Here is a 12,528-nt window from a genome sequence, read left to right as displayed (position 1 = left end):
TCCTAAATTTTATCCACTTTTAATACATGCTTTTAAGAAATACTACATATTTCTACAGATTTAAGGCAATAATTTGCCTCAAGACATTAGAACACAAAGCAAAAGATGTCCATCTGTGTTGTGATGCATAAACAGCATTTAATCACGGGTATTATCGTCTATTTGACTCCACTGATCTATTTTCTTGTCCTAATTTAATATACATTTGAGATTTAATCAAAGCTTACTATATACTAAGTATTCCTACTATACTAACCCATTCCTCATAGGTTTATAACTAGAATATGAAAGTTCTTTTTTAAAGATTTTATTTATTCCAGAGAGAGAGAGAGAGAACACAAAGGGGAGGGGGGACGACAGAGGGGGAAGTAGAGAGACACTCAGGCAGACTCTACTCTGAGCACAGAGCCTGATGAAGGGCTTGATCCCACCACCACTGAGATCATGACCTGAGCCAAGAGTCAGATGCTTAACCGACTGCACCACCCAGGTGCCCCTAAAAAAAAAAAGAAAATTGTTTTATTTTATTTTATTTATTTGTCAGAGAGAAGAAAACAAGCAGGGGGAGCAACAGGCAGAGGGAGAAGCAGTTCACTCCCCCTGAGCAAGGAGCCCAATATGGGACTCGATTCTAGGACCCTGGGTTCATGACCTGAACCAAACACAGGTGCTTAACCGACTGAGCCACCCAGGCGTCCCTAAAATATGGAAGTTTAAAATGACAAAGTCCTTTGAGGGTGCCTGGGTGGCTCAGTCGGTTAAGTGTCTGCCTTCAGCTCAGGTCATGATCCTGGGGAACCAGGGATCGAGCCCTGAGTCAGGCTCCCTGCCAAGCAGGGAGCCTGCTTCTCCCTCTCCCTCTGCCATCCCCCCCAAACCAACCCCCACTTGTGCTCTCTGGCTCTATCTCTCTGTCAAATAAAATCTTAAAAAAAAAAAGTTCTTTATTAAAAAAAGAAAAAGTCTTTTGATTCTTAAGTCTCCCAAATAAAATTATTTTGAAATAAACATGAGCAAAGCATATCTTTTTTAATTAGGTGACCCGTCTACATCTACCCAGGAGACAATTAATGTTGATAATAGCCTAACTGCACAAATACTGCCAAATATATATTTGTATTCTTTTGCTTCGGTGCACCTGTTTGAAACAAATTTTCATATTATACCGTAATGAAAACAATATACAGTAACACATTTAATGCAGTCCTTGATGAAGATCTCTTTTATCATTTAAGAAAATTACCATTTTTATGGGGCACCTGGGTGGCTCAGTCGTTAAGCGTCTGCCTTCAGCTCAGGTCATGATCCCAGGGTCCTGGGATCGAGCCCCGCATCGGGCTCCCTGCTCAGCGGGGAGCCTGCTTCTCCCTCTCCCACTCCCCCCTGCCCTGCTTGTGTTCCCTCTCTCGCTTTGTCTCTGTCAAATAAATAAATAAAACCCTTAAAAAAAAATACAATTTTTAGTTTGCTCCTTCACAACAAAATGACGATGTTTCATTTTAATATATTTTCTTAATTTACCAAATTTTGTGCTTCTGTATTATATTTTGATCACATATTTTAATTAATTTACCCAGGACCTGTCAATCTTAATCCAAGTGTACACTGTTTCACAAACTCTTATTTGTATCCATCAATAGTATTAGTTTGAAAAGCATTTTAATAAAGTTGGGAAACACTGCATATGAAGGAGACAGCAGTTTATCTTCAGAAGCTCAGGGAAATGAGTGATAACAACGTGACTGTTATAAAAATCAAATAAAAACTGAGGAAGTGTCCACTGAATCTGGCAATTAAGTAAATGTCTTACTAAGCAGTCCCAGAACAGTGAATAGACTATTCTTTTAAGAATTTTGGCACTGAAATGCCAGAGATGGGAGGGATAAAGAAGAGGAAGGAATCAGCTATAGTGGACTAGGGAAGTTAAAAGTTTTTTGTTGTTGGTTTTTTTTTTTTTTTTTAGGATGCGGTAATCTTGAATAAGCTTGGATACTGAGGGGACTTAAAAGAGACTGGAACTAGGAGAGCGGAGAAAAATACTCAAGAGCAAGGACCTGGCAGGAAGAATAGAAAAGCATAAGTTAGCTTGACAAAGGGAAAAGTATAGCTTCTGCAGAGGCAAGGAAAAACAGTGATGACTAAGGTACATCCGGAGTAATGGCTGGCTAGAGTCAAGACTGCATGAATCTGAATCTTGGCTCTTCTTACCATATCATATAATCATAGGCAAATTCATTTACTTCTCCAAGTGTCTGTTTTCCCATCTAACCTGGGGAGAACAGAATTCTCACAGGGTTGTTCAGAAGATTCAGTAATTCTGAAACTGAGTGATTACTATAAAGATGGTAGCTATAGAGTTTAGTTTTTGTTCTTAAAGGCCTCAAAGGAAATCTGGAAGAATTCACATAGAAGATTTCTATTTTCTCTGTAGAATAGGTAACTGGGCCATCAACTCACATTAAAACAGAGTGTTTAAGGACATAAGACAGTGATTCTCAGGGCACCTGGGTGGCTCAGTCATTAAGCGTCTGCCTTCGGCTCAGGTCATGATCCCAGGGTCCTGGTATTGAGCGCCCCATTGGGCTCCCTGCTCCTCAAGAGGTCTGCTTCTCCCTCTCCCACTCCCCTTGCTTGTGTTGCCTCTCTCTCTGTGTCTCTGTCAAATAAAGAAAATCTTTAAAAAAAAAAAAAAGTGATTCTTAATCTTGCAGAGATTAAAAAACCCATTTAACTCTGATGGAAGATATATGGAGGACAGAACATCCAAACTTTGTATAGTTTTAAGGGAGTTCATACACACCTCTTCAATAATAAAAAGAGATGTTGAGGAAAAGATCTTCTGGTTCCAAGGCACAGTCTGAATACCCAATTGTTTGAACAAAAGAAAAAGACTGCATCCTTGGATTTACGTATCTAACAGCTACATAAAGGTACACTGTCTGACAGAAAAGACAATGGACATAGTCAAGAAACCCAGGTTCTTGGGCGCCTGGGTGGCTCAGTTGGTTAAGCGACTGCCTTCGGCTCAGGTCATGATCCTGGAGTCCCGGGATCGAGTCCCGCATCGGGCTCCCTGCTCAGCAGGGAGTCGGCTTCTCCCGCTGACCCTCTTCCCTCTCGTGCTATCTCCCACTCTCTCTCTCTCAAATAAATAAATAAAATCTTAAAAAAAAAAAAGAAACCCAGGTTCTTGATCCAGCCCTAGAAAGTCACATGGCCTTTTCAGACAGTAGCTCTGAGATGTGTTGCAGTTCTAATATTTTATGATTCTATTAATTGAACTCTCACTTGACTCTGAGACAGAAGAACAAATGGTACTTTATTTTCCTATGTCACAGTTAAATATGATTTTGAAGGTTAGCCTGGGAATCTAACCACCAAAACTTTATTTCTACAGAAAAACAAGTATGCTACTGCATTTCTGGGATGAGGCTGCAGAGGTTCCTGGCAGCATCAGGCATGAGTCAGGTATTCCTATCCTGGGAACTGCCTAGGATATTTTAGCAGCCCTCTCTCTGGACTAAAATATCCAGAATTGGACTTTGTCAAAACTTCCTCCTTGTCAGTCAGCAGTACAGTATACACACAGAGTTTAAAGCAAACCTAGATTAACAGTTATCCTTCAATGGATGGCTGTTTAAATTAACATTTAAATAGCAACCTGGAAGAGCCAAAGAAAGTTTCTCAATCCAATGAACTTAGGTAAAGCAAAGAATCATTTCTTAATGGAAAAAAAAAAAAATCTTTCCAGAGAGTCTAAGAACCTTATCTTTTGGAGTAAGAAGATATCTCTGCCTTCTAAGATAGATCTAGTTCAAACAGCCATTTTCAGTCAACCATTTATTAAAGTTCACAGTACTCCACAGAACAATTTGATAATTTGTTTTGCCATTTTTACAGGAATTCACTTTACCATAACACTTACAGTACAGTATTTTAAAATAATACTTTTTAAAAAGATTTTATTTATTTGAGAGAGAGAGCATGAGCAGGGGGAAGGGAAGAGGGAGAGGGACAAGGAGACTCCCCCCTGGGTTCAATCCCAGGACCCAGGGATCATGACCTGAGCTAAAAGACACTTAACCAGCTGAGCCATCATGCACCCCTAAAATAATTATTTTTTATATTTAGTACTATTACAGTGTTACAATGGTAAGAATCATCCTTTTGTAATCTCCAAATCTTAAAACATTATCAAAGTTATGTAGTATACAGAAAGATCAATCACAACATGAAACAAAGCATAATGAAGAGTAAGATACAAACTTTTACTTTGAGATCAATGCATCTACTAAATTGGCTTCCCCTCTGACCTCACACATAACCAAGTAAAACCTCAGCAAGGAAGTTAAGTTTACAAGAAAAATACTTAATCTTGCCCATCTACATAAAGCAATAAACTTTTGAAACTTTAAAAAAGATACCAAGTATGGTTTAAATGATTTAATCCTTACACTCCTTTTTTTTTTAATCCTTATACTCCTGATTACTTACTGAACCTCAATCTTTTAATTCACAAATTAAACTGGTGCCTACCAACCTACCAGAATTGTTATTGTTTTTAATTTGAATTGGTTGCCAAAAATCTGGATTTGTGGGTTTCCTTTTAAAGGGGGAAAAAGGAAAGATCTGGGAACACTGGGCCCACAGATCCTGGTAATAGCAACATTTGGAGAGAGTAGGGTAGCAGCTGCCCTCTTCTGATAGCGTATGTAATTTTTAGTTCTGCCCAATTCTCTTTGCTCACTTTGGTTACCTGCTTGGTCTTTAGAGCTATTAGAGTTTGAAATCTTTATTCTACTGAGGTGTTGGGTTCCCCCCCCTTAGGGGGGGTATCTTTTGAGGGGTCTTAGAAGAAGCTAGCTATAAAAATCTTTATCACAGAAACAGAATAAATCAAGTGACTATCCCAGCATTAAAGCCATATATATCAAATGTTAATTATAAATAACAGGATACCACTAAAATATACAAGGCACTATTACTGTTAAGAAAATAGCTTTTAGTATCCTAACTTTGGTCTGTCTTCAACTCCTCAATGAAGCAAGACATTCAGTCTTTTACCCTTCCACAGAATAAAGAAATTAACCGTTTCAATATTATGGCACTCTAAGAGTACCCCAAAGCCTCCTGCATCTGTATAACAAAAGAAGAAAAACAAGAAGTAAAAAAGGTCTCTGATCAGTCAAAGAGACCACACAGTTCACAGAACACATGAAGCTCTCGTCACTCAGAGCCTACTGGATCTTATTTTAGACATAATTTTAATAAGCTCCGTGATCTGGTTTCCCAGCCCACAACAGATGAGATGCAGCCAACTGGAAAAGGGCTGGGGGTGGTGCTGCAAGAGGCAGACACTCAAAGCATCAAAATCAAAGCTGAACCTATAAAGTCAGCAGAAAACCTCAAAACACAGCAGGCTAGGACCATTTGGTGTAGATACAAACAAGCCCAGAGGTCCCAATCCCTGAACAGAACTATACTGGATATTCATAATGACCTTCTCTGGTACACTCTGTTAAAGCATAGGTCAGGAGGCTTTAAAGTGTGTATCAAAATAAAGTCCATCAAAAGCTTTTGCCAAAAAGACAATGCATTTAAAGGACTGTCAAATTCACAGAACACTATTTCCCTGTCAAAGAAACAAGATATTGAATTCCTAAAAATGCCACATGTCAAATTTATTTGGTCTCAGCAAAATTTTATTAGAACCAAGATGCAGCAGTTCATGAATCTAAAGTTAACAGAGTATTTAAGTAGAACTATTTTTTCAGAGAATGATAACTGGGAAGGTTCAAGACCAAGATCAATTATATAAGCCAACTAAGTTTTTTGGGGGATTAGGAAGAACTAGTCTTATCCATACCTAATTAAGTCTGCATTCAACTTAAAATTGGTATTACACAAAAAATTGGGGGAAAAATATCCATTTTGTTTTCACAATCTTACTGACAAGTATACTAAAAATATATTTTATTTTTCTAATCCCTGGCAGTCTCAGAAGTTGAGCCATACTTTGCGGAGGGCTCTAGGTTATAAACCAGGAGGAAAAAGGCTAACACTGAGTTTTAAAAGTTCAAAGTATCATTGCCTAAACTTGATTTTCCCTATTAAAAGCTTTATAAGAAGATATTTTAGAGAAGGTCTACAGAATATGTAGTAACTCAAAAGAAACCACATTACTGGAGCAAGTATATTAGAAGATTAAAATACGTGTTTTGAGTTACCTTCTTCTCCTAAAAAATGTAACACATATCAATTAATGTAGAGATTAAAGGGTATACTTCTTGATCTGTACTTACTCTTCTTCAGGTTTTAAAATAAGAACATGGGGGTGTGCCTGGGTGGCTCAGTTGGTTAAGCGACTGCCTTCGGCTCAGGTCATGATCCTGGAGTCCCAGGATCGAGTCCCGCATCGGGCTCCCTGCTAAGCGGGGAGTCTGCTTCTCCCTCTGACCCTCCCCCCTCTCATGTACTCTCTCTCTCTCTCATTCTCGTTCTCTCAAATAAATAAATAAATAAATCTTTTAAAAAAAATAAAATAAAATAACATGGGGAGAGGCGGAGTAAAAAAAAAAAAGCACAGTCTTCTACAGTTATAATCTCAAATTGATAACTTCCCAATTAGCCTGTATAAGAACCGAGTAAACTACTAAAAGTCTTAAAAATACATATATATTTTTATTTGGATGATGATTCCTCACTGCGCTCCCGCCCCTTAAATAGTTCTTTAAGAAATCTTCGGTGAAGTTTCAAGCTCCTTTTAACAAATAACCTGCTTCATTTTAATACAAGATTTACTCTGTCTGAAGTCTGCCCTTCTTCATTTGTTAGACATCAAGTAAGTCCAAACAAGTTGGTAAGGATCTAACCTAATTTACAGTAACCACTGCGATTAATTCCACATTAAAGGTCTCTGATCAGGAGTGAAATGAAGATCGACTGCAAACTGAGGTGTTTTAATTGTCCCACAGTCCCCATTTTCCCTGAGTTTAGGGCAAGGTGAATATTAGTTCTCTTCCCCTTGCATCTCCATCCCATTCCTCCCTATGGATAATCCCAGGATCTACTTGTAAGTGGCTAGAGATTTAACAGAGCTTCTCCAAGTAGTCAAGACAGACACCAAACAAAAATCACCAGTACTACTTCCCCACTTTTAAGAAAAAGACATGATAGTAAGAGGCACCAGGAGTGTTACAATATTGGGGGGGACCCTAAATTTTAAGTCAAGCATAATACAGAAGCAGTATAAGGAAAACCTTCATACAAATAACGAAATAACCCTTCATCTTAAAGGGCAAAGACATCCTTTCGAATGGAAAAATCGAGCAAAATTCCTTCTAAATTAAAAGGATCTCCCTGAACATATCACGTAATTTAAGCTTTAAAATCCACTGTATGGAGAAACTGTAAAAGGAAACTCTGTGTAATTCCTTCAGTGGTTTTCAACGTTCAGGTTTCTACCTCTACCCTTGAAAATTTAACAGCTTTTCTATTAGATCCATTTGTAAAAGTGTAGTTTCTGACTACATTTGGCAACCTCAAAGAACAAAACGCTTCTCTTTCCACTTCCCTCCTTCCTCAAGAGAGTCCTGTTTGGTTTTGTTTTCCTTCTGAACTTCCTACTCTTGAGTTTCTGGACGAGTAGAGTGGACCGAAGTGTGCGGCCGCCAAGGGATAAGTGAACTCAAGAAATACTTGTGGATCGGACAAAAAGGCTTCCTCCGTCTGCCTAAGACATGGGCTCCAAGCTCAGGCGGTTCTGTGGAGGGAACCAGGGCAGGTGGGCGGGTGTGGGCGGGAGGGGGTAGGGGGACACGGGCAGACATGGGGCGAGGAGCCCTTTCGACCTCTGTCAATGGGGCAGCTCGACGCCCCAGCCCCGGCTCCCCCTCCCGGCATGGCCGGACAATGGCCCTCTAGCGCAGCAGTCCCAAGCCGGGCAGAGGCCCTGGGACTCCATACCACGCGGGGCCTAGAAAGGAGGCCAGGGAGGAACGCCGAGCGGGCTAGCGCACCCCCGGCCTAAGCGCGGGCTGCGCGCCGGGGCCTCCACGGGCGCCATCACTGGGAGTGGGGTGTGAAGGGCGCCCGGCACGGCCATCGCCGCCGGCAGCCGGGTCCGAAGAGGCCGCGAGCCAGGCTGAGGCGACGGCGGGAAGTGCAGGCCGCAGCCTGCTCAGCTGGCCCGCCCAGCAACCGGAACCCTCAGCCGACCTCCGGCCGCTTACCTTGTGGATTCTCTTCAGAGCCATCGTGGGAGGCGGGTGGCGGTGGCCCCCGGGGCGGGGACGGGGACAGGGGAGGGACGGGGAAGGGGCGAGGGGGCGCGAGGCCGCCTCGGTGATCGCGGGTCGGCCGGAGAAGATGGGGAGTTCGGAAGCGCGGGTCCGGCAGGACGGACTGAGGGCCGGGGCCCACTTGGCTCCTGAGCCTGCCGCAGCGGTCACCGCATCACCCGGCGGCGGCCCCTTTATGCGCTGCCGTCCGAGCCGCCGCCGCCGCTACCGCCGCCGCCGCCGTAGCTGCCTCTTCCACCTAATCTCAGCGCCGCCTCCTCAGCCGCCGCGGATCCCTCCGCCGGGGAGCAAGAGCCCAGGCCTCGGGCTCTGCCGGCGCCGCTCCGTCGGACAGCCAGAGGGACTGCCTGCTGCAGGTGGACGGAGGGACGCGCGGGCGGACGGGCGGGCGGCGCCGCCGGGGTGGGACCGCCGGAGCGCGGGGTGGGCCCAGGCCGACGGGCAGGTCGGGAGGCGCGGGGATTGGCGGGCTAGGGGAGGGAGGGCCGGACCGCGCCGGCGGCGGAGGGATACGGGCCGCCCCTGTGAGTATCTTAACGCGCCGTCGCCTTCGCCGCCACGGCCGCCGAGAGGATGACGCCGCGAAGCGAAGGGGAGAGGTCTCGCGAGATTCGTGGAGCGGGCGGTAGGTGCCCGCGCGCGGGGACCCTTGAGTCCCTTGCCTCTGGTACCGCACGCGTGTGTCATCGAAGATCCATAAACGTTTAAAGGCGAATGTTTTCCAGATCACTTGATCAGCGCCATAGCATAGACTGACCCGGAAGGAGGTACTTAGATCCACTGCAACGTTCCCGTAGGAGGAAGGGACTTGTCCAAGGTCACACAGCTCTACAGAGGCAAAGCTGGGACTTCCCTGAAGACCAGGGTCTTGTCAGATCCCTTTCTAGAAGCCTCGTGGTAACAACCTGGGCACCTGCTGGGAATGTGTTTCCTTGAGCATGTCTCGGGCATCCCTGAGATGACCTTTCTAACCAAGGCCCCATCAGGATGACAACTTGAATGTCTCTTGGCCACAGACGTGTCACTTATAGGAGAGGTACTCAGCCCTTGCTCTGCTTGGTGAATTGTTACAAACAAGCACTGCACCAATCACCTCAAAAAACGTGCAGGAGTTAAATACAACCGTTTCAGATCACTGTCAAGGAGCAAGCCTAGAAAACCTATTCTGCAGTTGCTTTTTAGGAGGTAGAGGCAAGTGTGTTGAGCCATACGTCACGACCTGTGAGATAAAAGACCAGGCCTAGGCCAGGAGGTACTTACCTGGCTGGAGACACACTGGAGAATAAGGATTATTTTCCTGGTGGGTGATGCCCACATTCTCAAGTCCATCCAAAGGTTTTCTTTTTTCTTTTAAAGATTTTATTTATCTGATAGAGCGCACACAAGCAGGGGGAACGGCAGGCAGAGGGAGAGAGAAGCAGGCTCCCCACCCAGCAGGGAGCCCCATGCAGGGCTCTATCCCAGGATCCCAGGATCCTGACCTGAGCGGAAGGCAGACGCTTAACTGACAGCCACCCTGGCGTCCCCATCCCAAGGTTTTCTGATTCTAAAACTGTGTTCTTTCCTCTATCTGGAAGGGACCTTGGAGATCATTGATTCTAACCTGAATTTAGACAGATTTTAGAAACTGGACCTCCTAAGGGAAAAATCCTGCCAAATGTTGCACAGTATGTCAGTGGTAAAATTTATACTGCCTCGGGCACTTGGGTGGCTCAGTTGGTTAAGCGACTGCCTTCGGCTCAGGTCATGATCCTGGAGTTCCGGGATAGAGTCCCACATCGGGCTCCCTGCTCAGCAGGGAGTCTGCTTCTCCCTCTGACCCTCTTCCCTCTCATGCTTTCTATCTCTCATTCTCTCTCTCTCAAATAAATAAATAAAATCTTAAAAAAAAATTTATACTGCCTCACCTACTGAGTAAAGGTTGGACCAATAGGGCAGGCCAAGTGGGCAGAGCAAATCAAAGGAGGGAAAAACTGCATCCAGTCGTCCAAGGTGGGTATATTTGAGCTTGGAGGTGAAGAGGAACATTACACAGTCCCGAAACTTTTCATCCTAAGAATTGTGATGGAAATAGGTACAAAAATGCCCATTGGCCAGATTTTTTAAATCTTTTCTTCAACAGTTACATTTTTTGTATTAGAAAAACTATATATTTGTTGCAAGAAATACAGATAAGGAAAAAGAAGGAAATAAAGCCAACCATACTCTCATCATTTAATGATTAACCATTTTGGACATTTGGTTTATGCCTTCCAGTCTTTTTTCCGTACATATAAATACATACTTTTATTTGAAAAAAGTAGAATCATGCCATAATACTATTTGGTAATCTGCCTGTTGTAAAAAAAAAAAAAGAATTGTATGTATTTAAGGTCTACAACATGATGGTTTGAAATACATAAACATAGGGGCACCTGACTGGCTCAGTTGGTGGAGCATGCAACTCTTGATTTTGGGGTTGTAACTTTGAGCCCAAATTTGGGTGTAGAGATTACTTTAAAATAAAATATTAGGGGTGCCTGAGTGGCTCAGTCAGTTAGGTGCCCAACTCTTGATTTCAGCTCTGGTCACGATCTCAGAGTTGTGGGATCAACCCCTGTGTTGGACTCCACACTCAGTGGGGAGTCAGCTTGAAATTCTCTCTCTCCCTCTGCTCCTCCCCCTGCTCACACACACGTGCTCCCTCTCTCTCAAATAAATCTTTAAAAAATAAAAAAATATTAAAAAACAATATATATAGTGAAATGACTATTACAGTCAAAATAATGAACATATCCGTTGCCTTGCTTTTTTTTATAGTGAGATCTTTGATAATCACTTTTATAGATTTTATTTTTAGAGAGAGTGTGAGTGAGAGAGCGGGGGTGGGGTGGCAGGGGAGGCAGGAGCAGAGGGGCAGAGGGAGAGGGAGAGATTATCTCCAGCAGACTCACTACTCAGTGCAGAGCATGATGTGGAATTTGATCCCACAACCCTGAGATCATGACCTGAGCTGAAACCAAGAGTCAGATGCTTAACCCACTGAGCCACCCCGGTGCCCCTTGAAAATCTACTTTTGAAATAATATATAGTGAATTTTCCTGTGTCAATACACATTTCTACCATAATTTAATGGCTACATATTCTATCATGTAAATGGACCATATTTATTTAACTGGTCATATTTGGGGGGACATTGTTATTCCAGAGTTGTTTCCAATTTTTACTATTAAAAATATTACTATAGTGGATGTCCTGTAGTTAATCTTTGTACAATTCTAAGAATGCCTCTTTAGGATAAACTTCTAGAAATGAAAATGCTGCATCAAATAGTAATAAGAGTTTTGCATGTATGTTCATGAGGAATATCAGTTTATAATTTTCTTTTTTTGTAGTATCTTTATCAAGTTTTCGTATAGAGCTTATTATGGCCTCATGAAATAAACTGGGAAGTGTTCCCTCTTCTTTATTTTAAAAGACTTTGTGTAGGATTGTTATTTTTTCTTCCTTAAATAAATATTTGGTAGTATTCACCTGTGAAGCCAGCTGGCCCTGAAGTTTTCTTCACAGAAAGAGTTTGATAATAAATTCAATTTCTTTAATAAGTATGGGGCTATTTAGATTTTTCTTTTTTCTTACGTCCATTGTGATAATTGTGTTTTTCAAGGAATTTGTCCATTTCATTTAAGTTGTCCAATTTATTAGAATAAAGCTACTCATATTATCTCATTGTTACTTTTGTTATCTGTAGCATCTATAAAGATGTCCCTTTTTGTATGCCTGATGTTAGTTATCTGTGTTTTCCCTTTTTTCTTGATAAATCTTGCTAGGAAGTTACCAATTTTATTAATTCTTCCAAAAAACCAAATTTGACTTTGCGTTTTCTCTGTCCATTTTCTATTTTATTGATTTCTGCTCTTATTTTTATTTCTTTCTACTTATTTTGAATATAATTTGTTCTAGCTTCTGAAAGTAGGAGCATAAATCACTGATTTTATACTTTTCCTTTTTTAACTTTTTAATTTTTAATTTTTAAAAAAGATTGTACTTATTTATGTGTCAGAGAGAGAGACAGAGTGCACAAGGAGGGGGTAGACGGAGGCAGAGGGAGAAGCAGGCTCCCCGCGGAGCAGGGAGCCCGATGCGGGACTCCATCCCAGGACCCTGGGATCATGACCTGAGCCAAAGGCAGATGCTTAACTGACTGAGCCACCCAGGCGTCCCTCCTTTTCTTAAATATAAGCACTTT

The 12,528-nt window shown here is 42.6% G+C and overlaps 1 protein-coding gene across 1 annotated transcript in view; it reads right to left on the bottom strand.

Annotated features, from left to right (window-relative positions):
* Nucleotides 1-8,662, bottom strand: part of UBE2D2 (ubiquitin conjugating enzyme E2 D2) — a 58,363-nt gene extending 49,701 nt beyond the window's left edge. The window contains exon 1 of the mRNA XM_027605266.2: nucleotides 8,232-8,662. The gene's annotated coding sequence lies outside the window, so the exon portion shown is untranslated. The remainder of the gene's footprint in view (nucleotides 1-8,231) is intronic.
* Nucleotides 8,663-12,528: the final 3,866 nt, after the last annotated feature.

Source organism: Zalophus californianus, chromosome 5 (assembly GCF_009762305.2).
Source record: "Zalophus californianus isolate mZalCal1 chromosome 5, mZalCal1.pri.v2, whole genome shotgun sequence".
Lineage (NCBI taxonomy): Eukaryota > Metazoa > Chordata > Mammalia > Carnivora > Otariidae > Zalophus > Zalophus californianus.
Note: the sequence above shows the minus strand (reverse complement) of the source record. Positions and strands in the feature narration are given on the sequence as shown.